Source organism: Salmo trutta, chromosome 35 (assembly GCF_901001165.1).
Source record: "Salmo trutta chromosome 35, fSalTru1.1, whole genome shotgun sequence".
Classification (NCBI taxonomy): Eukaryota; Metazoa; Chordata; class Actinopteri; order Salmoniformes; family Salmonidae; genus Salmo; species Salmo trutta.
In genome coordinates this window covers 3,053,503-3,069,774 of record NC_042991.1, presented here as the reverse complement: position 1 = coordinate 3,069,774, position 16,272 = coordinate 3,053,503, and the positions used below count along the sequence as shown (strand labels likewise).

General features: G+C 43.1%; 1 pseudogene; it reads right to left on the bottom strand.

Moving 5' to 3' along the window:
* Positions 1 to 7,392: 7,392 nt before the first annotated feature.
* LOC115174388 (estrogen receptor-like) lies at positions 7,393 to 15,882 on the bottom strand (annotated as a pseudogene).
* Between the last annotated feature and the right edge of the window lie 390 nt (positions 15,883 to 16,272).

Below are 16,272 nucleotides of genomic sequence, written 5' to 3'. Positions count from 1 at the left end.
TCCTTCTGGCACTCTGGCATGCCCTTGCAAATCCTCAAACTCCTATCACTTGGCATTACACCCTAGCTAGCCCCTGACCCTTAAGGTTTGTAGAGGATTTCAAGTTTAATCAATATGGGCAAAATGTCACCTAGCTTATCAGAGGGCCATGTTACCATGTGCACTTAATAGAAATGCTTATTATGAAGAATCATTCAATGTATTTTATATTAATACATCTTAAAATATACTATTGTGTAAGTATAATTGTTGCCGTATGTAATTTAAAGTATTTATCTAATTCATTATGGTCAATGAGTTATTGGTCAATGACAGCCAATGGAATGTGTTATATTTCAGAGCTGATAGTGCCTACAGTATTGATAAGGCATAGAGTGCTGTATTTAATCTGTTCTGAATACTGTTGATCTTGTTACACTTACAGGCAGGCTATACAGCATTCTAAATGGGTTTGACAGGCAGTAAGACAGTTACTGTGATTTAGTCATGTGAGACTAAAGGAAGAATATATAAACAGTCTTCAATTAGATATTTTAGTTTTCCTTAAATGTCATGTGATATATCCAGATCTTTTTGCTTTATAACCCGATTCAACAGCTTGTATTAAAACATTGTTTCTTTGTTCTTCCCTCAGTAGTGTCTCATTTTCCACTGTACATTGTTTCAGTTATTACAAGCTGGTTTGTCAGCCCTCTCATTAATGTTGATTAATGAGCACTTTCCCTGCATCTGGGCTAGGTTAGATTAACATCTAGTCAGCACAAAGACGTACTACTTAAACTTATGTGAATAAACCTCAAATTAAATGATCAAAGAAATTACAATTTGGACCTTTACAGCAAAAAACAAACATTTCAAATGGAAAAGGGGCATGAGTCACTCACCAAGTCTACTTTTTCCATGGATATTTTTTTTGCTGCACTTGACTGATACAAGCAGTCCTCTGTCCTTTTGCATAGCCAGAGATGTCCTTACATGACAAGTCACAGTTCACATATTTGAAGTTCATTTTTGATCAGCTCTGTCACAGAGCCTCTGTGCTGCAATCTGACCATTTAATGGTCATCAGAGAAAATCCTCTCTATAAAGGCATTTGAGCCTGGCACACTGACAAATGAGACAATCCTAAACATGTTGATCAAGTTGGCTTTCCCTAGGTTTTGGAAAACTGCCACCCATTTCTCACTGGTGGATTTTGTGGTATCCTGTCTGGCTTTCTGTATTTCCTCCCAGCTAGCACAAAACTCTTCATAGAGTTGGTTCATACTGTCTGTCATTTTGAGGGCAACCACCACCTGCTCCAGGTCAGTGAAGGAGAACTCCTCATAGGAGGCCGATCGGTTTCAATTTCACCATTACATTTTCTGGTGAGAAATCAAACCACTTGTCAATGTATGTAATGACAGTGTCATAGAACTTCAAAGTCCTGTTGCTGCTTGGACCTTTGTGCTGACAATTGTTGGTCCATCAGCTGCTTAGTCTGGTATCCAAAAAATAGGTCCTGCTTCTGCTGAAGCATCTTCATTTTTAACTTTTGGACTTACTTGTATACATTTGTGATGGAGAGTTGTTTACTCATGCTTTGAGTTGGTCAAAAACACACCCCACGGTGTGGAAAATGCAGATAAATCTCAGCAGCTTCTGTTTTTTTTCTTCATACTCAAAAATACTATTCAGTGCCACTGGACAGGTCTCCCCAAGGGACCTTGTGTATGAAGTAAGAGTTGGCCAGCTGCCACTAGCACAGTCAGTGTAGTCAGCTCAGCTATCCCCATTGAGACCGTGTCTGTGCCTAGGTTGGGCAAAATTAAAGATGGCGGTGTTCGCCTTAGCAATCTCACTAGTATAAAGACCTCCATCCCTGCCATTATTGAAAGAGATCGTGATACCTCACATCTCAAAATAGGGCTACTTAATGTTAAATCCCTCACTTCAAAGGCAGTTATAGTCAATTAACTAATCACTGATCATAATCTTGATGTGATTGGCCTGACTGAAACATGGCTTAAGCCTGATGAATTTACTGTGTTAAATGAGGCCTCACCTCCTGGTTACACTAGTGACCATATCCCCCGCGCATCCCGCAAAGGCGGAGGTGTTGCTAACATTTACGATAGCAAATTTAAATTTACAAAAAAAAAAAAACGTTTTCGTCTTTTGAGCTTCTAGTCATGAAATCTATGCAGCCTACTCAATCACTTTTTATAGCTACTGTTTACAGGCCTCCTGGGCCATATGCAGCGTTCCTCACTGAGTTCCCTGAATTCCTATCAGACCTTGTAGTCATCGCAGATAATATTCAAATTTTTGGTGACTTTAATATTCACATGGAAAAGTCCACAGACCCACTCCAAAAGGCTTTTGGAGCCATCATCAACTCAGTGGGTTTTGTCCAACATGTTTCTGGACCTACTCACTGCCACAGTCATACTCTGGACCTAGTTTTGTCCCATGGAATAAATGTTGTGGATCTTAATGTTTTTCCTCATAATCCTGGACTATCGGACCACCATTTTATTACGTTTGCAATCGCAACAAATAATCTGCTCAGACCCCAACCAAGAAGCATTAAAAGTCGTGCTATAAACTCTGACAACCCAAAGATTCCTTGATGCCCTTCCAGACTCCCTCTGCCTACCCAAGGGCGTCAGAGGACAAAAATCAGTTAACCACCTAACCGAGGAACTCAATTTAACCTTGCGCAATACCCTAGATGCAGTTGCACCCCTAAAAACATTTGTCATAAGCAAGATTCCAGACAATTGGAAATGGCGCCACACCAAACTGGAAGTCTTCCGACTATCTTGGAAAGACATTACCGTGCATTATCGAAGAGCCCTCACTGCTGCTCGATCATACTATTTTTCCAACTTAATTGAGGAAAATAAGAACAATCCGAAATGTATTTTTGATACTGTCGCAAAGCTAACTAAAAAGCAGCATTCCCCAAGAGAGGATGGCTCTCACTTCAGCAGTAATGAATTCATGAACTTCTTTGAGGAAAAGAGCATGATCATTAGAAAGCAAATTACAGACTCCTCTTTAAATCTGCGTATTCCTCCAAAGCTCCGTTGTCCCGAGTCTGCACAACCCTGCCAGGACCTAGGATCAAGGGAGACACTAAAGTGTTTTAGTACTATATCTCTTGACACAATGATGAAAATAATCATGGCCTCTAAACCTTCAAGCTGCATACTGGACCCTATTCCAACTAAACTACTGAAAGAGCTGGTTTCTGTGCTTGGCCCTCCTATGTTGAACATAATAAACGGTTCTCTATCCACCGGATGTGTACCAAACTCACTAAAAGTGGCAGTAATAAAGCCTCTCTTGAAAAAGCCAAATCTTGAACCAGAAGTTATAAAAAACTATCGGCCTATATCGAATCTTCCCTTCCTCTCAAAAAAATTGAAAAAGCTGTTGCGCAGCAACTCACTGCCTTCCTGAAGACAATGTATACGAAACGCTTCAATCTGGTTTTAGACCCCATCATAGCACTGAGACTGCACTTGTGGAGGTGGTAAATTACCTTTTAATGACGTCAGACAGAGGCTCTGCGTCTGTCCTCGTGCTCCTGGATCTTAGTGCTGCTTTTGTTACCATCGATCACCACATTCTTTTGGAGAGATTGGAAACCCAAATTGGTCTACATGGACAAGTTCTGGCCTGGTTTAGATCTTATCTGCCGGAAAGATATCAGTTTGTCTCTGTGAATGGTTTGTCCTCTGACAAATCAACTGTACATTTCGGTGTTCCTCAAGGTTCCGTTTTAGGACCACTATTGTTTTCACTATATATTTTACCTCTTGGGGATGTCATTCGAAAACATGTTAAATTTCACTGCTATGCAGATGACACGCAGCTGTACATTTCAATGAAACATGGTGAAGCCCCAAAATTGCCCTCGCTAGAAGCCTGTGACTCAGACATAAGGAAGTGGATGGCTGCAAACTTTCTACTTTTAAACTCGGACAAAACAGAGATGCTTGTTCTAGGTCCCAAGAAACAAAGAGATCTTCTGTTGAATCTGACAATTAATCTGGATGGTTGTACAGTCGTCTCAAATAAAACTGTGAAGGACCTCGGCGTTACTCTGGACCCTGATCTCTCTTTTGAAGAACATATCAAGACTGTTTCGAGGACAGCTTTTTTCCATCTACGTAACATTGCAAAAATCAGAAACTTTCTGTCCAAAAATGACGCAGAAAAATTAATCCATGCCTTTGTTACTTCTAGGTTGGACTACTGCAATGCTCTACTTTCCGGCTACCCGGATAAAGCACTAAATAAACTTCAGTTAGTGCTAAATACGGCTGCTAGAATCCTGACTAGAACCAAAAAATTTGATCATATTAGTCCAGTGCTAGCCTCCCTAAACTGGCTTCCTGTTCAGGCAAGGGCTGATTTCAAGGTTTTACTGCTAACCTACAAAGCATTACATGGGCTTGCTCCAACCTATCTTTCCGATTTGGTCCTGCCGTACATACCTACACATACGCTACGGTCACAAGACGCGGGCCTCCTAATTGTTCCTAGAATTTCTAAGCAAACAGCTGGAGGCAGGGCTTTCTCCTATAGAGCTCCATTTTTATGGAATAGTCTGCCTACCCATGTGAAAGACGCAGACTCAGTCTCAACCTTTACGTCTTTACTGAAGACACATCTCTTCAGTAGGTCCTATGATTAAGTGTAGTCTGGCCCAGGGGTGTGAAGTGAACGGAAAGGCTGGAGCAACGAACCGCCCTTGCTGTCTCTGCCTGGCCGGTTTCCCCTCTTTCACTGGGATTCTCTGCCTCTACCCCTATTACGGGGGCTGAGTCACTGGCTTACTGGTGTTCTTCAATGCAGTCCCTGGGAGGGGTGTGTCACTTGAGTGGGTTGAGTCACTGACCTGGTCTTCCTGTCTGGGTTGGCGCCCCCCCTTGGGTTGTGCCGTGGCGAAGATCTTTGTGGGCTATACTCGGCCTTGTCCCGGGATGGTATGTTGGTGGTTGGAGATATCCCTCCAGTGGAGTGGAGGCTGTGCTTTGGCAAAGTGGGTGGGGTTATATCCTACCTGTTTGGCCCTGTCCGGGGGTTTCATCGGATGGGGCCACAGTGTCTCCTGACCCCTCCTGTCTCAGCCTCCAGTATTTATGCTGCAGTAGTTTATCTCAGGGTGCTAGGGTCAGTCTGTCACATCTGGAGTATTTCTCTTCTCTTTTCCGGTGTCCTGTGTGAATTTAAATATGCTCTCTCTAATTCTCTTTCTCTCTTTCTTTCTTTCTCTCGGAGGACCTGAGCCCTAGGGCCATGCCTCAGGACTACCTGTCTTTGACTCCTTGCTGTCCCCAGTTCACCTGGCCGTGCTGCTGCTCCAGTTCCAACTGTTCTGCCTGCAGCTATGGAACCCTGACCTGTTCACCGGACATGCTAGCTGTCCCAGACCTGCTGGAACCCTGACCTGTTCACCGGACATGCTACCTGTCCCAGACCTGCTGTTTTCAACTCTCTAGAGACAGCAGGAGCGGTAGAGATACTCAAAGATCGGCTATGAAAAAGCCAACTGACACTTACTCTTGTGTTACTGACCTGTTGCACCCTCGACAACTACTATGATTATTATTTGACCATGCTGGTCATTTATGAACATTTGACCATCTTGGCCATGTGCTGTTATAATCTCCACCCGGCACAGCCAGAAGAGGACTGGCCACCCCTCATAGCCTGGTTCCTCCCTAGGTTTCTTCCTAGGTTTTGGCCTTTCTAGGGAGTTTTTCCTAGCCACTTTGCTTCTACACCTGCATTGCTTGCTGTTTGGGGTTTTAGGCTGGGTTTCTGTACAGCACTTTGAGATATCAGCTGATGTAAGAAGGGCTATATAAATACATTTGATTTGATTTGTAGGATGAAGAGAGCCATCATGTGCAAACATGTCGCAGAATTTCACGCCACTCAATGTCAAAGGCAAACAAATGCACGCAGTTCCTTTCTTCGGGAAGCAGATACTGAGAAGTGGCTGTAGATCTTTAAAACAATTCTCAATATCTACTGACAGCTGAGCGCAGGTGTGCTTGCAGGTATTATAAGCTTTGTGAACTGGGCAATTCGCTTTCAGAATGCGATTGATTGGTACTGCTCAATAACTGGTATACGGAGTGGTGTTTTCCAAAGTTGACATTGGCATTATCTGCTGCATAGGCTGTGATGTCTAATATCCAGTTCATGCTTTTCCAGACAGTTAATCAGAGCTTGATGTATGCAATTTGCAGTTTCATCACTGTCTTCATAAAAGTCAAGTAACTTGCACTGCACACCATCAGACAGAGAAATATCTCACGCACACAGGAAACATTTTCCTATTTCCCTTGTTTGAGGCATCACTGGCAACTGAGACATACATGGGCTCGCCTTCGTTCAGGGACAGATCATCCAAAATATCCTGCACGGTCTTTGGTCCTAAAACATTCATTGTAATCATCTCAGCCTTCATTGTAATCATCTTTCGTTCTTCCCAAGTGCATCTTGACAACATTTGAGTCATGAAATAAAGCACCGTTGAGCTTAACAAGACAGTCAGTGCTGTTGTAGCCGAGTCCGTGTTTAACCATATGGTACACAAACGAGGCTTCACTTGCTGCGATTTTGTCATTTTCCGCAGTAGACATCACGAAGAATGCTCCGATATTGCTAGCATCTTTAGCTAGCGTGGCCGCCTTGTGCATTTCTGTGGATGCAAGCTGAGTTAGGTCATTCTCCCCTCCATGGCCAATTGAGAATTCCCGAAGGCATTAAGTACAGAAAGCTTTGATCGGGTCACCACTAACGGGCTTAACCCACGTCTTTTGTGCTTCCCATTGTTTGTTGTAGCTGTACAGTCTTTTTTGCAGGCTTATCCATATTTCCTTGATATTCCAAACCGACCGAACAACAGAAATGACTTTACAGGAATTGGCGCATTTACGCTATACTGTGATTGGATGAATATACGGGACATGGGAGGTATTGGACCAACCAATTTAGCCCAATATAAGGGACATCCCGGCGAGTACGGGACAGTTGGCAACCCTACTGGCCCATGACATGACTCACAGGGGTACAGTATACAGGTTTCTTGAGAAATTATTGGCTGTTGGCTATTTCTAACTTTTTATAGAAATAGCCAATACCTGAGATTCCTGTCTTTGGATTGGACCGCATGCTTGTGCACGGAGGCAATGGGATAAGATACATTTTTGTAGCACAAAAGTAATGGTGTGAACCCCCCAAACTTTAAAATACTCGCTAGAACAAACGGTAATATAATCTAAAACCTCGGTGACAATATGATCCCCGCCGCCATAAAAACATCGACACTCGCCTGATAGCTACATAATTGGCTGAACAACAGGACGCATTAACACTTGCCTTCTTCTATGGGCTGGGATAGCGCAGCAGAAATTCCATACTAAAGAGCACATTACAGCATCTGGTCTTCTTGGGTATGACACTACAAGCTTGGCACACCTGTATTTAGGGAGTTTCTCTTCTTCTCTGCAGATCCTGTCAAGCTCTCTCTCTGGATGGGGAGTATTGCTGCACAGCTATTTTCAGGTCTCTTCAGAGATGTTTGATCGGGTTCAAGTCCGGGCTCTGGCTGGGCCACACAAGGACATTCAGAGACTTGTCCCGAAGTCACTCCTGCATTGTCTTGGCTGTGTGCTTAGGGTCATTGTCCTGTTGGAAGGTGAACCTTCTGAGTGCTCTGGAGCAGGTTTTCATTGAGAATCTCTCTGTACTTCGCTATGTTAATCTTTGCCTCGATCCTGACTAGTCTCCCAGCCCCTGCCACTGAAAACATCCCCACAGCATGATGCTGCCACCACTATGCTTCACCGTAGGGATGGTGCCAGGTTTTCTCCATATGCCTTTTGGCAAACTCCACGGGGGCTGTCATGTGCCTTTTACTGAGGAGTGGCTTCCGTCTGGCCACTCTACAGTAAAGGCCTTATTGGTGGAGTGCTGCAGAGATGGTTGTCCTTCTGGAAGGTTCTATAGGAAGAGTCTTGGTGGTTCCAATCTTCTTCCATTTAAGAATGATGGTGGCCACTCTGTTCTTGGGGACCTTCAATGCTGCAGACATTTTTTGGTACCCTTCCCCAGATCTGTGCCTCGACACAATCCTGTCTCTGAGCTCTACGGACAATTCCTTCGACCTCATGGCTTGGTTTTTTCTCTGACATGCACTGTCAACTGTGGGACCTTAAATAAACAGGTGTGTGCCTTTCCAAATCATGTCCAATCAATTGAATTGACCACAGGTGGACTCCAATCAAGTTGTAGAAACATCTAAAGGATGATCAATGGAAACAGGATGCACCTGAACACAATTTCGAGTCTCATATCAAAGGGTCTGAATACTTATGTAAATAATGTATTTCTTATTTACATTTGCAAAATTATCTTAAAACCTGTTTTCACTTTGTCATTATGGGCTATTGTGTGTAGATTGCTGAGGAAAACTGGTCACTTAAACCATTTCAGAATAAGGCTGTAACGTAACAATGTGGAAAAAGTCAAGGGGTCTGAATACTTTCCGAAGGCACTGTATAATTTCTGTGCCGTGTTAGGTTCTTGCCTGGTATTTTCTTAGCCCATGCGATCATGTGCACCAGCTCCTTGTCAGCCATGCTGGTGAGCAGGGTCATCATGGTGATCTCTGTGTAGGGACGGCCCAACTGTTGACTAGAACACAGGGCTGGAGGCTCCGCACCCTGCAGCAGGAACAGCACCTGGGGGAGGAGAGCAGGAATTCTGGCACCGTGCATTTAATTCCAATTTTACCCGTGATTATGATTGCAAGCGAGTAAGATAATCTTAGTACTTTGTTTCCACTTACATATTAATTTGTATTAACTGAATTGTTTAGGACTGTTGCTAAATGAAAGTGGCTACATTGGAGATATATGAAATGGAGGAAGCCAGTGAAATGTTCAGACCTGTTCAGGAGGCATGGTGATCTTGAGCCGCCCTTTTCCTCCTCCTCCACCACCGAAGCTGCTATTCCTGCTACTATCCTGAAGGGGCGCTTTGCTGTGCTCCAGGACACTGTTGTCACGAGCAGGGCCACCATGCCTCTTATTCCTCTGGAGAACCTGCCCACCGCGGTCCTTTTGCAAGCCTGGGGTTTACAGTAGAGTTAGTAATGAACACACACACACATATATATATATATATATACACACACACACACAACCATGCACACACTTATCTCGCTATTTACACTCTTGCTCCCACGTATAACTTCATATCCTTTCCTTGCTGTAGAATTTCGCTGTGTGTATGGATGTGTGTGCATTCATGAAGTATGAAAACAAAACTGTGGGTGTGTAGGCTACTAATCAATCCTTTACACCCATCAGAGAAAAGTGGTTCAAGGCCATGGTAAAATATGTCTCTATTTTATCTGCACACACAATGCTTAGCCACACACCACCTGTCCTTTCAGCATCAAGCGGTCTTAACTAATACTACCCTTTTCACACTACTGAGGCAATCCAAACCAAAACTGTAAGTTGTGTGTGTGCGGGCACACACGTGAGCACCATTGTGTTCCCTTGCTCACCTCCTTTCATCATGCCCACTTCGTAACACTTTCTGAGGCGGCATGCCTGGCAGCTCTTCCTACGGTTCCTGTCGATGGTACACTGGTTGGTCGCAGGGCACATGTAGTCATTGTGACCTGGAAGTAAACTTTATTGTGATCTAATCACTGGGACTGGCACACAGGTTGAGGTTATTTGACAGAGAGGAACACTCTATACCTCTTTTTCATATCTCTCTGGCATAGAGTAAATTCAAATGTAGTATCTACAAAGTTTTATTACCATGAGACTACTGTGTTCTGATTATGTGTCTTTTGCTGTGTGATGTCCACCCCCACGAAACGTCATGAAATGTAATTTATTAAGATTCCTCTGCCGTACAAGGTAAAATTAACTCCGCTACCTAGGATAGCCTATTCAACGTTGAAAGAATATTAGAATATGGTTTTACAACATGTTCTATTTCAGTAATAATGAAAACTGTCTACATCTATGGCATAATACCTACTATACAAGACACTTGCAAAAAAAGCTACAGACTCTCATTCAGATATGAAAGGAACATTATATTTTCCCTTAATTCAGGTCGTTCTGTTCTCTTTGATTAGTTCCTTCTCTACACCCAGTGTACCTTTAGCAATATCACTAAAGTGGTACTGGTAAATGACAGTTAAACGTCGATGGTCTTCTCTCTGTAAGAGGTTTGATGCTGGCTGGGAACAATTAACAGCCAATGTCAAGGTTGGTTTCTCAATAATGTTCATGTGCCCACACCTTCTGCACAACTTATAATAACAGCTGAAAATGATAGTCAGTATGTACCGGTCATTCTTTAGATAAGTCACTCTCTCAACACACACACACACACACACACACACACACACACACACACACACACACATACATGTGCCCTTAACCTCTGCACAACTTATAACAAGAGCTGAAAATGAGCAGCTTGGCGTTTTTGGTCATAAATCTTGTTCTTGAGGCAGCCCTACAGAGTGGTCACTAGCTGACACAGCCACAAAGTCATACAATCAGATTTTAAACCTAACCACGCTGCTAACCCTAATGCCTAGCCTTAAATGAAGACCAAAAAGAAACATTTTTCCCTATACATTTTTATAATACAGCCAATTTTGAAATCGCTCAGTTTTGCCTCCAGGACAAGACTCATGGAAAAAAACATCAACCTGCTAAAAATGACAGTGTGTGCCAGCAATGATCCCTCTCATTTTTTCCGGCACTGAACAAATGTCAGGTCTGCTGAGTACAAACTTGACCGTTGTGAAAATTCTGTGCAACTTCCAGCATGCGTTTACTGTTAACACTTAGGCTGTACCCCCTTTAAGTTACAGTTTTAACAGTGGCCATGTAGGCTACTGTGCTATTTTATCACAATGTAGGCCTACCATCAAAAACAATGAAGAAAATGCATCCCATAAAATTTTAACAGGGAAATAGCTGTACTATCATTCAGCCAATGTGTAGTGTTCAATGTAGGCCTACATTTCATGAGACTTTTGAAAAAAACATGCATGGCTTGACATTAACCTGTTTTTCCACTTGTCCTTGAGACAAGTGACTTAAAATCTATTGTGTTGTTTGATGCAAGAAACCACTTTACAAAAGAAAATGCATTATTATTCTCATACCATTATTACAGAGAATCAGACAAATTATGCTACCCTCTGCTTACAGAGAATAATAATGCTTACAGAGAATCAGACAAATGATGCTACCCTTTAGCTTATTAAAAGCTCTTTGCCTGACTAGCTTTTTAAAGATGTTTAGAAATGTACACATGTTGTGCTCTTGTAGGAAGCAATCAGTCCCCTATTACTGACTACAAATGATCTATAACTGGGCTAATAACTCACTAACTAGCAAAGGATATGAACAACATGTGCACACGTGGCTACAAGCAGCTCTCTTTGATCTCAAAACAAGCACATCTAGTCACGACCGCTCATGCTGTAAACACAATCCAGTTCAACGTAAATGACACAGATCCATATATGGTAATGGTACATTTGCATATAGGCCGACTGCAACTCTGATTGTTTATACCACACCGATCTGTGTAGAGTACGGGCTGAGTAGTGCATGTCAATTCAATAGAATCCTACTCCGATGCCTTCTGCCTACAACAAAATCTGTTGCATAGTTCATTTTGTTTCGGTATGTTGCATTGAAAGTGGCTAATATTGCGTTGATTTGATCACATGTGCCACAGTAAAGGGAAACATTTGTAATGTTAACAAGAAAAACTCAAACAGTGATCACCAACCTTTTCTGAGTCAAGATCACTTTGTACCTTCAAACACATGAAATGGCAACAGTTTGCCTACCCGGCACAGAGGGCAGCTGAATCGGGTACACCTACTGGCAACAACCTGAAGCAAATATATATATTTTTTTTTTACAGAAATGTTTGGCGATCGACTAGGAATGCCTTGGAGATCAACGTGACCACTGCTCTAGAAAGCTGAGTGAAGTTCAATAACGTGCTTCTCTCTGTGGGCTGATATTTCTGCATGGCAGTGCCGGGGGAGCTTCGTGGGGCTACTGCTCACGCGCAGTTTAGAGGGAACATTGGGTGCCAGTCAGTTACTTTTAATAGAGTACAGTGCTGAATGGGGAATTACGTGGGATTTTTGTGGCACCCTTATTGCTAAGAGGGCTTAGATATGAATTTCAAAAGTTTGGTCGTGAGTACGTCTTCTGATACAGTGAATAGAGGGAGTTAAATGTTTTGAAGTGAAGTGGGATATAGTAGTAGGGATGAGAGGCTTACCTTGGATGCTCCTTTTGAAGAAGGCTTTGCAGCCCTCGCAGGACCAAACTCCGTAGTGATACCCAGAGGCATAGTCACTGCAGACCGCACAGTACCTAGTCTCCTTGGCCATCTCAAACACTCCGACCCCTGGCCCTGAACCTGAGCCTGACCCTGACTCCGCCACAGTGTCGGAGGCGCTGCTGAGCTCCTCCTGGGACACTGACTGCTGATTGGCTCCCACACTCGACCTGCAACACAGGGTTGGTCAGGATGGTCAGATGATTGGCTTTTCTGGGATGAATCAACCTGGAGTTGTTCTTTGTGAAATTCTTTTCAAGATGACGTCACAAAAAACCTTTGCAAACTCATTGATTCAAAATGTGACTTTTGGGCTACAAAAATGTGCTGGTTCTCTTTGAAAACATATTCCTCTAATGACCTCTGCCTCAGTTTCAATTTAAGTGCTTTCAAAAGTTGAAATGACCAACATCAGTTTCTCCGATAGAAATCTCACAACAGTCAAACAAAGATATTTTCTCATTCAATAAAGAGAGCTGTAAGAGAGGTGACTACATTTAATTTGACTAATTTAGCAGGCGCTGTTATCCAGAGTGACTTACAGTTAGAGCATTCATCTTAAGATTCTGTAGCTAGGTGAGAGCTACATCACAGTCGTGTTAATGTAAATTTTTCCTCACTTAAGAAGTTCAGCAAAGTTAGTGCTAGTAGGAAAACAGAAGTACATGTTAAATTCATACAATGGGGGTGGGGATAAGGGTTGTCTTATTTAAGATACTCTTTGAAGATGTAGGGTTTCAGACCTACTGTCCTAGCTTCAGGGGGAAGGTCATTCCACTTTTGGGGTGCCAGAACAGAGAAGACGTTTGACTGGGCTAAGAGGGCACTGACCCCCTGTGGGGGTGGGACGGCCCGGAGACCAAAGGTGGAAGAACGGAGTGCTTGGGGTTGGGGTGTAGGGTTTGAGCATAGCCTGAAGATAGGGAGGGGCAGTTCCCCTTGCTGCTCCGTTGGCAAGCACCATGGTCTTGTAGTGGATGCAAGCTTTGACTGGAAGCCAGTGGAGTGTGCGGAGGAGAGGGGTGCCATTGGAGAACTTGGGAAGGGTGAACATTAAGTGGGCTGCGGCATTCTGGATAAATTCCAGGGGTTTGATGGCACAAGCGGGGAGCCCAGCCAACAGAGATGCAGTAGACCAGATGGGAGATTACAAGTACCGCTTCCTGTGTGAAAAATGTGTACTCTATGGATGTTGTAGAGCATGAACTTCCAGAAGCGAGTCACTGCTTTGATGTTTTCAGAGAATGACAGGGTGTTGTCCAGGGTCACTAAAGTTTTTTGCACTTTGGGAAGTTGGCAGGCAGGCAGGCCTTCCCCAGGAGGAATAGCAGCTTCGTCTTGTTGAGGTTGACAACACCATTGCGCCCCTCAATCCCTCAAGCCAATTGTAGCTAACAGCAGCAACTTGGACTCATTTACTATCCCCCCAGGAATTAGATCTGTCTCCACCTCATTCAGAAAATGAACTGTACGTGTGTACTTTTGTTGTTCTTACATATTGTTCTTTTCGCAAGGTCTCCAGCAAAGTCGCTAATCTGAGGAATTAGAACTCCGTAGCTAAGGCTTTTCAACAGCCTAAATATTTCCCTTCTGATAATGAATGTTTTACTTTTAAATTAAACTAACCTAGTACAGTACTGTCACATATAATGAGCATAATATGTGAGGACAAAACATTATTGAAAAGGTGTTAGGACTTAGTTTCATGAGTACATGTTTAGTTTTAAAGTATTTATTTTGTCTGACTGTCATTGTTTGTAAGACTACTTAAAAGAGGATGCTAGAGAAACAAAAGTACACTGAGCCAAATAACAAAATGTGATCACAGGAAGACAAATACATATTGTTAATGTGGAGTAAGGACAGTGAAATAATTGAAGCGAACAATTAGAAAAAGACTAAACCTAAACTCAATCTATGTCAATCAATGTAGACTATCAATCTATTTCTCTCCAAGCAATCATGTCATATGGGACAGAATATGACATGTCTTTATTGAAATGCTCTGTGACAATTACATAAATCAGTGGTCTGGTGAAGAAGAAGAAAAAAAACAGGGACACAGCAACTGTTGAACGACACTACATAGTCAGCAACACACTGTCCAAACAACACTGCTAAAACTAACATCACAAGAGTTAACACTAACTCTAACAAACATTCAGATCAAATGGAGTGGAATAGGGTCACTGATATCACTCTCTCTTACACATTACTTACAAGGGCTTGTAAGTAAGTACGTCTAACACATCATTGTGATCTCTACAGTGCTGTTGGATGGTCGTCATTGACCTTGCGTAGGCTTAAACACTGGTATACACTGATTTTATAAGGCCATATTGGGTAAAATGCCATTTTATCTCTGTTCTTTTTTAGTCAGGTCGGTAAATAAATATCAATTACGGTCCCCTTCTCATTTGCTTCTAACAGTACCAAAAATTAGAACAGGTCATGGTAGAAATAGTTTCAGTTACTTAGCTCCGTGGTCCTGGAATTCTCTCCTGAACATTTAAAAATTTGATGATCTAGTTTCGTTGGTGGAGTTTAAACACTTGATCAATGTATATAATCATAGAAGAGTTTAATTGTCTTTAAGCCAGCTGTTTTTAGTCAAGACTTTTGTGTATTTAACGTAAATTTGTGTTGTACTGTATGTGTGTTTATAGTTTTGTTTAATGTTGTGTTACTGTATGTAAGTTGTTTTGTCTGAAATGTTGTTCCCCCTGCTGCTATTGGACCAGGTCTCTCTTGGAAAAGAGATGTTATCTCAATGAGAAAAACCTATAAAAAAACAATTTTTAAAAGCTTTATTTATAAGTAAGCATTTCACTGTTGTATTTCGGGGCATGTGACAAATAAAAATGTGATTTGATCACCTAGGTACAATACAGCTATCCGAGCCGCTCACATTCAGCCAGATAATTAACTCTTGCCCCCCATAAGGGTCAAAGACAGTTATATCTCTCACCTGTTTACGGGTGTGGAGGAGATCTCCAGGTAGAAAGACTGGCTGGGGAGGCTGGTGTGGCGGAGGAAGGGGCTGGGCTGGGGAGTGGAGGGCACAAACAGAAGGGACTGCAGGCTGCCGTCCGAGGGGGGTCCATGGGCATCCAGGGATGCGGTGGAGGAACTGTAGAGGGGGGCCAGGCCAGGGGCATGGGCAGTGTAGTCATACACTCCCTCCAGGTAGTCGATGGCGGCTGCTCCTCCACCCCCACGGGTCTCCTCGGGGTACATGTCACTGTAGGGAGTGAGCGGTGGCTGCGGCAAGAGTTTCTGGGGGGAGATAGCTAGGCTCTCCAGGGTTGCTTAGGATCTGAGAGGAGCTCCGCAAGGTTTGGAGGTCTGTGCCTGGGTCTGTCTGACCAGCATCACACTCAGAGAACAACAGCACTGATAACCAGTATGATTTAGACTGGCTCACTAGGGGGTGGGAGGGGAGAGGTGCTTTGTTTTGCCTCTCTTTTTTTCCTCTTCCCGCTCCGTCTCTTGCTCTGTTCTTCAATGTGTGCCAAACAACTCAATACAGGCTGTTACGCTGAAGAGGATTGGGAGTGGGGTTCACTGTGTTCTCTCTCCCCCCTCTTCCTCTTTCTCTTTCCCTCCCAGTTTCCGGCTAGACACACAGACCCCCAAAAATTCCTACCTCGCCTCCTTCCATCGAGAGGCAGACCTTTTCTCTCTATTCCCTTAACTAAGAGGGATAGAGGAAAGGAGAAAAAGAGAATGACAGAGGGAGAGAGTATAAGAAGGAAAGAAACATGCAGTCATTCCAAGAACTCCCCTGTCCTTTCTTTAATTTTTCTGAAACGCCAGCTTCTTTTCCCTGAAAAGTTTTTAGCAGACACAGCT